This window comes from Cupressus sempervirens, chromosome 11 (assembly GCF_028749045.1).
Source record: "Cupressus sempervirens isolate cs-2001-9-10 chromosome 11, ASM2874904v1, whole genome shotgun sequence".
NCBI classification, from domain to species: domain Eukaryota; kingdom Viridiplantae; phylum Streptophyta; class Pinopsida; order Cupressales; family Cupressaceae; genus Cupressus; species Cupressus sempervirens.
The window spans coordinates 610756805-610768884 of NC_143128.1; positions in this window are offsets into that span (position 1 = coordinate 610756805).

Here is a 12080-nt window from a genome sequence, read left to right on the forward strand (position 1 = left end):
ATGGTACCTTAAGTTTGACATTTTTAAAAATGAACATGGTTATAATCTGTGTCATTCTGACCATTGTGCTTATTTTAAGAGGTTAGATGGTGATAGTTATATTATTTTATGTTTATATGTTGATGATATGATTGTAGCTAGGTCTAACATGGATCATATTAAGGGGTTAAAACAATAGTTAGCACATTCATTTACTTTGAAGGATTTGGGGACAACAAAGAAAATCCTTGGTATGAAAATTTGTAGAGATAGAAAGAATAAAAAATTGACATTATCACAAGTTGATTATATTGGGAAGGTGTTGCAACATTTCTCTATGGAAAATGGAAATGTTGTTAGCACACATTTGCTTGGTCATTTGAAATTGACTACAAAGATGTTTCCAAAGATAACAAAAGAGGAGGCTAAAATTTCAAAGGTACCTTATGCTTCAGCTGGAGGGAGCTTAATGTATGCCATGGTATGTACTAGGATAGACACATGTAGTGGGAGTTTTTAGTAGGCATATAATTCATCCAAGGATTCAACATTGGAATGCAATTAAATGGATTCTCAAGTATTTGAGAGGAACATCCAGTCATTGTTTATATTTTGGGGGCTCTACTATTGATTTATAGGGCTATGTTGACTCATATTTGGAAGGGGATATTGATACCAAGAAGAGTACTACAAGTTATGTATTTACTATTTGTAGAACAACAATGAGTTGGATTTCTAGGTTGTAGAAGGTTAATGGTTTATCCACTATAGAGGTAGAGTATGTTGTTACTACAAAGCAAGCCAAGGAGATGATACAACTTTAGTTATTCCTGGAAGAATTAGGAAACCCATAGAGGGATACTTATTTGTTCATAGATAGCTAGAGTGATGATATTCATCTTGCAAAAAATTATGCTCTACTTTCAGAGAAAAAAATATATAGTTGGGGTATCATTTCATTTGGTCAATTTTGGATGATGGACAGTTAAAGCTAGAAAAGATGCACATAGATGATAATCGAAGAGATATATATACCAAGGTAGCAAAAAGGGAATAGTTGAACTCCTCTCCAGCTTCAATTAGTCTTCTAGAATAAAATAAATAAAAGAACAATAAAGTCTAGGGTGGTTTGATATTCCAATAGGAGCTATAGGTTTAGCACTACTAGTATCAATCTCCAAGTGGGAGATTGTTGTGATGTGGATCATAATTACACTCAAATATATATTTTTTCCCCTTTATTTAACATATTTTTCCCCTATATTATTACTATGAGGGTTTGGGGGCTACACCCCCAAGACGTGGCCTAGGGGCAACACCCTTGGTTAGGGTTAGGGATTTCATAATGTTTGATGAGATTATAGCTTCTTGCAATAGTATTTAGATGTAAGTGATTACAGATTGTAATCACTCGATAATAATAATATTAGACTTGTTGTTGGTGGATGTAGGTTAGGGATTAGGTGAACCATGTAAAATCTATGTGTCTTGTGTTCTCTTCTATGCGATTTATTATTTTTTGATATTGGTTATATCTATATATAATTGTCATTTATGTTTGTGATTAATCCTACAATGTTGAATGTGTATGCACTTTGACTGTCTAGCTCATCGATTGGGATAAAAACTCTATTTATTTGGTGTATAGCCCATATGATAGACAACAAAATATCTCTACGATTTTGAGTTGCATAATTGATTCCTTAACTAGTTCTTATCTAGGTGGCCTTCCTTTATATTTTAATCATTTATATCCTTTTGAAATTTTATTATGGAAAATTTTAATCCTAAGCTAGTGTGTTGGAAAGGATTTTTTTTTGGCTACTAGTTTAGTTAGGCTCCTCAAAACCCACCAAATGTTGCAACAAAAACATGGGTAGACAAGAAATTGGACCTAATAAACATGGGTGATTCTTTGGTTGAATCTAAGAAACATGGTTTCCTCATTAAATTGGACCTTTCCAAGTCTTATGATGGTGTGGAACAGGATCTCCTATTAAATGGTTTTTTGAATCTTTTGTGTTCGGGCTCCATACCATTCAACCAATCAACAAATTTAGTTTTACTCCTACTTCATTTTCCATTATCAATGGCTCATCTTCAATGTTCTTAAAACCATCTAGAGGCTTGAGATAGGGAGACACTATCTTTCTTATCCTTTTTTCCATTATGGTTGATTTCTTAGGTATATATTTGGGTCTTCTAGGGTTTAAGGGGTCATTTATGGGTTGGCACCCACTTCTTAACCTCAATATTGAAGCTATGAAAAATTTATAGATGACACAATCCTCGTGGGAGAGACTTCTATGAGGGAGTTCAAGAATGCTTAGGATTATTTGAATCCTCATACTCTTGTGAAAGTAAATCTCATCGATTAGGATAAAATCTCTGTTTATTTTGTGTATACATTAGAGGATAGATAACAAAATATCTCTACAATTTTTGGTTGCATAATTGATTGCTTGATTGGTTCTCATCTTGGCCTACTATTATAATTTAATCCCCTAAGACCTTTTGGAATGTCATTTTGCATAATTTTAATCTTAAGCTAGCGGGTTGAAAAGGTAATTTTCTTAGTTAGGATGACAAAATTACCCTACTTAAAGATATCTTTAGAACATCCCCACTTATCCTTTAATCCTTTTCAAAAATCCTTGGAGAATATGTTGTGATCTTGGAAAAGATTCAAAAGAACTTTATATGGTCATTGATGGAAGGAAGATAAGGAATTCCCATAATGGGTTTAGATCAAATTTGTAGACATAGGGGTAAGGGTGGAGTTGGTGGTAGAACAATCAAAATACTAAATAAGGCTTTTATCACTAAATAGATATGGAGAATGTATGGAAAATACAAAGAATGGAACCTAACAAGGAAAATGATTTACCTCTATAGCTCTTACTCTCTTGATTCTTACCTCTCAACCCTTAATATTTATCATGCATCTTGTATTTAGAGCTCTATGTTTGATGCTAGGCATCTAGATAGTATCAGGGATAGATCAAGATTAGGTAATATATAAAAAAGATCAAATAATGGGAAGATTCTTGTCTTAATGAAATTCCATTGAGGGAAGGTTTCAAGGATCAGGGTCTGATTTATTCTTGCAAAATATTTTATGGTAGTATGATTTCAAGCTACTAGATCAATGGTAAGTGGATGAACCTTACTTCCATCAATCTTAGTCTATCGAAGATATAGATGTGGCTTAATTCTTAGAGGATCAATATGGATGATTATGACTCTCTCATTTGGGCATTTAATCACAATGGTTGTTACTTTGTTTTCTATGACATCTTGTAACTCACACCTAGTGACAACTCTCCCTTCTAGGGCTCTTGCTGGTTTAAAGTGTTAACTCATAAAATTGGAAATTTCTACTAGAATGTGTTTCAAATTCAAATTATTTCTATTGATAACATTTGTAAGATATACTCTCAATTGATAAATAGATGCTTCCACTAGAAAATTGATTTGGAGACCACCTTCTACATGTTCTTCCCCTGTCCTTTTTTCTTGGGAATTTTGGGATACTATATTGATTGGTTGGAATTTAAATTGGGTGTTCTTGGGTAATATCAAGGATTTAACAACTCAATAGATCTATGCAGCATCAAATCACAATACCAAGTTTATATGAAACTTGATTTTACAGCATCTCTTATGGAAAATTTGCAAGGAACAAATCCACAAAGTATTTAGTGATTAGGAAGGGTCAACCTGGGTTACTGCAAAAATAGTATTAAAGCAATAAAGAAAAAAATTATTTCCATTAAGAAATATGGTGATTTGGATGAAAGATTAAATAGAGACAAGTTAGTCTGGTTGTCCCCTTTGAAGTATTGGATGAAGACTAATTTTGACATTGATGCTAAAGAAAACAATGATCACGATGGATACAAGGGTATTATTAGGAATATTAATGTTATTATGACTATGTTTTCCCCTTTAGGTATCTAGATGAGTCACATTTCTAAAGCTAATGCTACTCTCTAGGCTAATCTCGCTATGCCACTTCAATGTACATAACTTTGAACTGAGGGGGATTCCAACAAAATTATTAGATACCTACTTGGAAAATCCTTTTGGGCTAGGTAAAGGCATAAACCTATATAAAATTGGTGATATTATTCAGAATTGGAAAATGAATTAAACCAATGAAATGTGTAGAAATTGATCAATTTTTTATTTATAATTTTTAACAATTATTTGGAATAAGAATTGATATATTTTCATATTTTTTATAGTCAATTTTTTACTTGCTAAAAAAAAGCTAAAAATTAGGGGTCTAGTACCCCCCACAAAATTATATGGACAAAAACATATTTCCCTTTGATCTTAGACTATGTTATAGGTAACATATATATCTAGAACATTAAAAAAAATAATTTGATTTAGACCTATATTTTCACTTTTATAATGATTCAAATTTCAACTCACCTAAAATCAATAGTTTTCATTTCCCACCACATTTTTCAAAAAAAAAAATCTATTCTAACTAGAATAAAAAATATACATTCTAGAAGAGGACTCTCTTCTTTAGAAAGTCATATTATTTTTAATTTTTGAATATGATTTAATATATATTTTAATTTCTCAAAATTGACATCTTTTTGAGTGTTAAAGTGCGTTCTTGTAGAATTTCTTGATTACAATATACTATATCTAATTAAAACACTATAAAAAAGCTATATGAGTATATTCTTGACTTTGAGCTCTATAAAATGGTGTTTATAAGTTATTAAAAAAAGATCATCAAAAACAGTAAGAGTTATTGAAACATCTACTTTTTGAAATAGTTATATTTCTTTAGTAATTGGATATAAAATAGTATAAAACATGCATTCAATAGACATTTCTAATTGGAAAAATGTCAGACCATAGATAACTTAGATAGAATAAATTTATCTAGATCATATCTTTGAACAAAATTGTTTTAGATATAAATACTCAAATTTAGCTATTTCGATAAGTTAGCCTGAATGGTGACACAACTTTGTACTTTTGCCCTTGAGGACCACATGGATGGTTGATAACATAATCAAAAAAATTGAAATCTATCATTAAAGTTTTTGAGAATGTTATCATTTCTCATTCCTACCAAGAGGCCAACATGTCTATGGATTGGATAGAAATTTTTTTGTTTCATCCTAAGAAATTTTTCCTTTGGAAAGGGAATCTAAATTTAGATTTTGAGCTTAAGGAAATAACTAAGGCACATATGACACATAATGACATGAAAAATATAACAAATAATGATAGAAGTGATAGAAAAACCTAGGAGGTAGTGGCATGCCTTTCTCAATAATTTTGATTTGCATGTTATATCAATGATTATTAGTTTAACTACTACTATTTTTACATTAGGGTGCATTTTGAATTTGGACATTGGTAATAGACATTTGGTTCATAAGATTGATTATAGAGATACAGATTGTGCTCTAAAACATGAGGAACCAAGCTCTTGTAAAGAATGGAAGGATTTTTTGACTATATGGGAACAACTTGAGATGGTTAGAGTAAACATTTATCTAGAAATGGACATGGGTTCAAGTCAAAAGCTACTTCAAAGCTCTTCAAGAGCTAGAGGAAAGATACATCTATCATGTATGGTATCTCATTCACTCTTACTCTAGGCTTTATTTCAAAAAAAATTGTCCTCCCTTGTGATGTCATGGATTTTGACAAGGAAAGAAAGGCCATAGACAATGTTGTTGCTTAATTTTGTAAAAGTGACAAGGAGAGGAGTGCTCTAATAAAATATGGAAATTACTACTTGATCATACAAATTAAACCAATTTGGAGTAAGGTGCTATAAAGTATTAGGTCATATCTCACCTTGGATGGAAATTTTTCTAGAGTCCATAGTTATAAGTTTTATTTTATGAATCATTTCCATAATGTTGAAAGGGTCTCTTTTCCATTTTATATTTTGAAGCCCCTAAACAATAGTGTTATCAACTATAAAAAAAGGCCACTAGGAAATTCTACCCAAAGGGCATATTATTCGTTTTTCAAAATAATATAAAGTCTCCCCCCTTAACCAACAATAATAAAATAATAAGAAGAGGACGATGAAATGTCATATGCAGTAAACAAAAAATCCCCTTGGGATTTGAAAGTTAATCAAGGGGGGATTGTATTGGATGACAGTAAAAGTGGGATAGAAAGTAGGAAATATTCTAATAAGGGTTTGATAGATTTTATGGATGTTGGAGACTAGGGCCCAGATGTTTGGAAGGATGATCCCAAGGTATTGGAGACTAATGTTTAATTTTAGGTGAAAGGTAAATCTGAGTTATGGGAACAATGAGGGATTCTATATTTATCCTCTATAAATAAGAAGATCCAAGATAAAAGTTAAAAAGGGGAGCATGAAGAAGCCCTTTTTGATGGGTGATGCAAGGAGGGATCAAAATAGCTAGGGCCAATGGCACACCTAACTATCCAATCACTTTGTTGAGTAAACACAATGGAAGAAAAAATCAAAGAGAACAACACCAAGGAGTGAAGGAACAACACTTTATTGATTCATTCAATTATCAGCATACATGCCTAGCTGTAAAGCCTTCTAGGTTACAACCAAATACAAAATACAACTTCAAATCCATAATCTAGCTTCAAAATGTGCTATTCTAGAAACTAAGTTCCTCTACTTTGATTTCCCATTTAGACTCTCTAAGCTATCTTAACCTAAACCAAATACCCCTTTTATAATTTCCAAAATGGCTTATAGAAGTTTCTAGATCATTACAAGAAGGAAGACCGACCCTAAAATGGTGTACACACATCCCAAGACATAATCCTATCATTAAATTCTTGATCCAAATTAAATACATAAGTCAACTCAAACTAGAAACTAATCACTACAGAAACTTAGTTGAAGAAGGAACTAAGCATCAGGAAATAATATGTTCACTCAACACTTGAACGAATGCTCAGTCAATAGTAGTGCAATTGCTGTAACTTGGGTCAATACTAATAGAATGAATAGGATAACATGACAACCGGCAAGAAAACATGAGTCAACAACAACTTCAACTTAGGTGATACTAAATAGACTAGCACTCGATAATGATTGCAACTTGAAAACAACTCAAAGAATGAACACATATGAGTATGATAACATGTCGAACAAGGATGTTTCTCCATCAAAATAACAAAGTAGAAAGAAATTATTCTCTGGAATCATGCAAGTGTCATGACCTGAGTTAAATCAAACTCAGATTGACAAATACATGCAACATCTTGATTTGGTCTGTTCTTCCATGTCCCCAAATATTCATATTAATCTTTTCCTCTTGTGCTCTTATCTATGATCCAATATATGTTCAACGTCTTCAATCTACTTCTTAAGTTAATCATCAAGCACAAGAACTCCATTTTTTGATGCATTATACTCATACAAATCAACAATATTAAATATAGGAGATATATCCATGTCATCAAGAAACTCAACTTTATAACCATTACCATTATCAAACTTCCTCAAGATCTTACAAGGTCCAAACTTCTTCATTTTTAGCTTACTATATGTTCCAACAAGAAATCTTTCTCTCTTCAAATGAATCATCACCTCATCACCAACTTCAAAAAACATGATGTCTTCTAGACTTATCAACATTCTCCTTATACTTATGATTAGTTTGTTCCAACTTCAACTTCACTTTCTTATGTAAAGACATCATAGAACCAGCAAATTCTTCCCCTTCAAAAATTTTATTCTCTTCACCAACAACATCCCTCAAATTTGATACTCCTCTAGTATGCATTCTAGTAACAATCTCAAAAGGTGTTTTTCCTATACTCCTATTTACAAAACTATTATATGAAAACTCTAGGTATTCTTTCAAAGTCATTCTAAAATCTATGAATTATTATTTCATCTCTCTCTTTTACATAGACAAACACATATGATAAATCTTAAAGTGATTAATGTAGATAAACTTGATAAATTAAATTCATGGGTAATACATCTAGACATATGTATGATAAATATTATATTTCGATAAGAAATAACAACCTTCTAAAGCCCAATATAGATAATGTATTTAATTAGAACATATTAAGTCACCTACATGGATAAAGCATTTTTAAATGATACAATGGATATTGATCTAAGGATGGAACTTTGGTAGGTTGACTAGAAGGTTATGACCCCATTTGATCATTCAAACCCATCTTTCATAGAAGATATTTTGGAGATTCATAGTAGGGTGCTCATTCTACTAATGAGGTAATCCCTTTTTCTTTCCCTTCTCTCACTTTTTCTTTCATGTTAGTAGAGATAGATCTAGAAGTTATGTTTACTAATAATGTTCATCTTGAATTTATTATGTCATCACTTATTCTCTTGTAATGGCTTTCCAAATAATATATTTGTGGTTGAAATGTTTCTTCAGCTAAGTTCTCTCTTATTGGTTTATTTGTGTTTGTTTTAGTACTAACTCCTTTTTCATGTATTTTTATGTCTATTTCTATTTGCTTTTGTTTTTCTTTGCACCCTCATGCATGGATGTAGACTTAGGACCCTTTGTATTGATAGCTTGTTCTCTATGACTAAGTGAAGTTCTATCTCACTACAATTCACTGGAATTTCTTCTTATTCTCCTCTCTACTTTACCACAAGTATGGGTTGACCCACACTTTCACTAAAGTGAGGGCTAAATGTATTCTCTTATATTATAAGAACTCCAATTTAATCAAGGTTTAATAACTGTTTAATGCAATATCATCAACCTCCTTGTGCCTTTCCTTAGATTTATTTTCTAATATATCCTTTCTCTTAGGTGGAATTGGGATCAAACCTAATAAATTCTCTTTAAAGCTCCTATGTTTATAGTGTTAAGCTCAAGGTAGGATTTCTCCTACTAGATCCTCCCTTTACTTCAACTATCCACATGGAATTTTCTCTTTACATCATAATGAATATATCTTGAGTTTTGTAACTAAATCTAGAGATCCAACCCCTATTTTTGGATCCTAAAGGGATCCAAGAGGTTTTGGGAGACAAATGTCAAGATAACAATGTGCTTCTAACCAATTAGGGGTGCAATGCACTCATTAACAATCAAGGGCACAATGCCCCTAGATTGGCCAATCAAGGTCGAAGTGTACCTCATATTGGGACCTACTTTAGGTCCCATGTCTCGATACCTTTGGGGTGTTAATTCATAGGTAGGTCAGCCTATAGGAGTTACTCAATTCTAAGATCTATATAAACCCTTCAATTTTACCCATATCTACATCTAAGCATCTTATCATCATGTGTTCAAGCATTCATGCACTCAAGCTTTCGTGTTCTAAAGAATTCCTCAAGCAATCAAGGAATTCAATTTATCTCCATTGAAGTCTAGTGATACATGCATTGAATGAATTTATGCTAGATCCTGTATTGCATTTTCAATATTCAAGCTCTTCCTTCGTACATCCAAAATCCTTTGTTACATCTTTTGAGTCCATCTTTTCAAAATATGTATTGATCTACATATATTTTTAAGGAATATTTTAAGCATGTACATTCATGGAGGTTTTGGTTTCATTTTGATTTTGTTTCTAGGGTTTTGTAGTCAAGTCAATTCTATTAGATCTACTGACTTAGTTACATTGCAAATTTAAAAGCATATTCATTTATTTGCATTGCTTCATGTCATATATATCAATACTGCTTCCTACCATTGTATCTTTAGTTTAATTCAAGGTTAATTCCTAAACTAGGGTTTGACCAAGGCAAACTACCCTAATAAAAAATAAACAAACTTTGTGTTTTGCAACCTTCAAATATCCAATTGATGAATAGGTTATGTAATCTAATACCCTTTTTGGCTCTTTGTGAGACTGAAAAATTAGAATTAGTGACACATACAATCAATTAGGTTTGTAGCACAACCCTGGTGATCCATTTTCCCCTAATTATCTTGTTCGGCCCTCATAGATCTCTAAACAATTTTTGGGTTTTCTTTTGCTTTCAATTTTTAGCCTACATTTTGGATTACAATAGCTTATGACATCATTCAATAGTATATTTTCAAGTTTATATTATACAAGGTATATCATCTATTACTTTATATTTCTATTTCCCTTATTGCAGTATTATATTTATCCCTTTTGCTTCAATCCTCCTAAGGTGGGGGTGAGAGGGAATTAAACCCATGCTCTTCATTCTTCTTTTGTCCATTAGGTTTACATTGACATTTCTTCTTGTATCAATCTAATATAATCAAAAGGGGTAGATCTTGTTCTTCCCCCTTCATTTAAATGTGTGATTGGTTTATTTGCATTTTCCAATCATACACCTGGGTATAGGTAGGCATTGTCAATCTATGCTAGTATAGGTCAACTTAGTCCACCTATAACAAGATTTTCTCGAAAGGAGATAATCATGAGGTCTCAAGGAAGTCAAAAAAAGAATAAATAAATAAGTAATGTGCTAAAATATATTATGAAAAAGGTGAAATAATTACACTTATGAGGATCATGAATAGAAATGGGCAATAATCTAGAGGTTTGAGAAAAAAATGGAAGGATAGAAAAGGGCCCAAATACTAAGGAGAGAAAAAGGTATCAAAACAAGTTCTTCCATTTTAATATGATATATTTATCCCTCATTTTAGTGGGATTATGAGGCAAGTTACAGTCTTGATAAAGGGAGAAGAAAAGATAAAGAGATAAGTGATAAATTACAATGAGAAAAAACATCACCAAGATGAATGATCTAATCCCCTAAATCTTGGACCCTTAAGTCCATTCCCATGTACAAGAGCATGAAAAAAAGAAAGAAAGGAAAACAAGGGAAAATCATAAAAGAATGAAAATACTTAATAGGGATTAGTACTTAAAACACAAATCAATTAGAGAAAGAGACCCTGGCAGAATAATCATCTCACCCACTAATATCATATTTGGAAAGCTAGTAGAGAGAGAGAGAGAGAGAGAGAGAGAGAGAGAGAGAGAGAGAGAGAGAGAGAGTCTTTCTCAAGAAGATTTATGTGCCTTACTATGCATTACAAAAATAAAAAATAAAAGGGTATGATTGAATAGTCTAGAAGGTTTGTGTGCCTCATAGTCAATCTTGTGGACAATTTGGTGTCTTTTGTATGCATGTGTACACCCATGTATCAATTTCCTTGCATCACCATGGTGTTTAAATATGTTTGCATTCTTTATGGATGAACATGTGTCTACTATGGATAATGATACTTGTTTGTGTGCAAATGCATTTTATAGGGATGGAAAAGAGTCACTTATACACATTAGGGAGTGGCATGTTTCAAAGTAAAAGTAAAAGTGCATAGAAAGTAAAATATAGTACACATATGGTGTTGAGTATCCGTCTATCCTTCATGAATATGTCAACATGATTGGGACATAAGACATTTTGACAGAGGTATATGTTGTAGTAGATTTGCTAAATCCCACTTGGATTTAACCCCTCTCCCCTCTTTCTCTGATTCCTCTTCTACTTTGTTGAAAACCGTATGCTATTTATAGGCATTTGTTTGGGTAAGGCCACCCATGGAGGCCCATTTATATTCTATGACAACTTAGAATGTTAAACAAATTTTGGGTGGCTTCCAGAAATATGGAGAAACTGTATAACTTTCAAGAGAATCTTTCGTAATTACATGAAGCTTTTAATTTTTTCATGATTGTTATCATGTCACAAAATTTGTAATCTTTTCTAAGGAATTTTTTTTCTTCTTTCTGAACGTTAATGAGAAATAAAAAATTCATATTTTTAAATAAGAAAAAAATAATATTAATAATTAAATATTGTGTTTTAGTCTACTAAAATTTAATTATTTACTTTAATTGGCTTATTGACTTAGTGAAACGAGATAATATGCATGAAATGAATGCATAAGTTATCTAGTCATAGGTAAGAACTAGTAATATTGGCTAGAGGGACCTGTCACCTCTGGTTTTACCGCAAAGGATTTAGATTCAAACGCACGGCTTATTCAACGGTTAGTCTCAGAGTAAGTGTTTTAATGTTACAACTTGCAAGTTTTTGGCCGTCAGATCCAAGCAGACCAACGGTTGGCACCATCGCGCTATAAGGGAAATGCACGATATTTATTATAGTGCGATGACACCCTGAC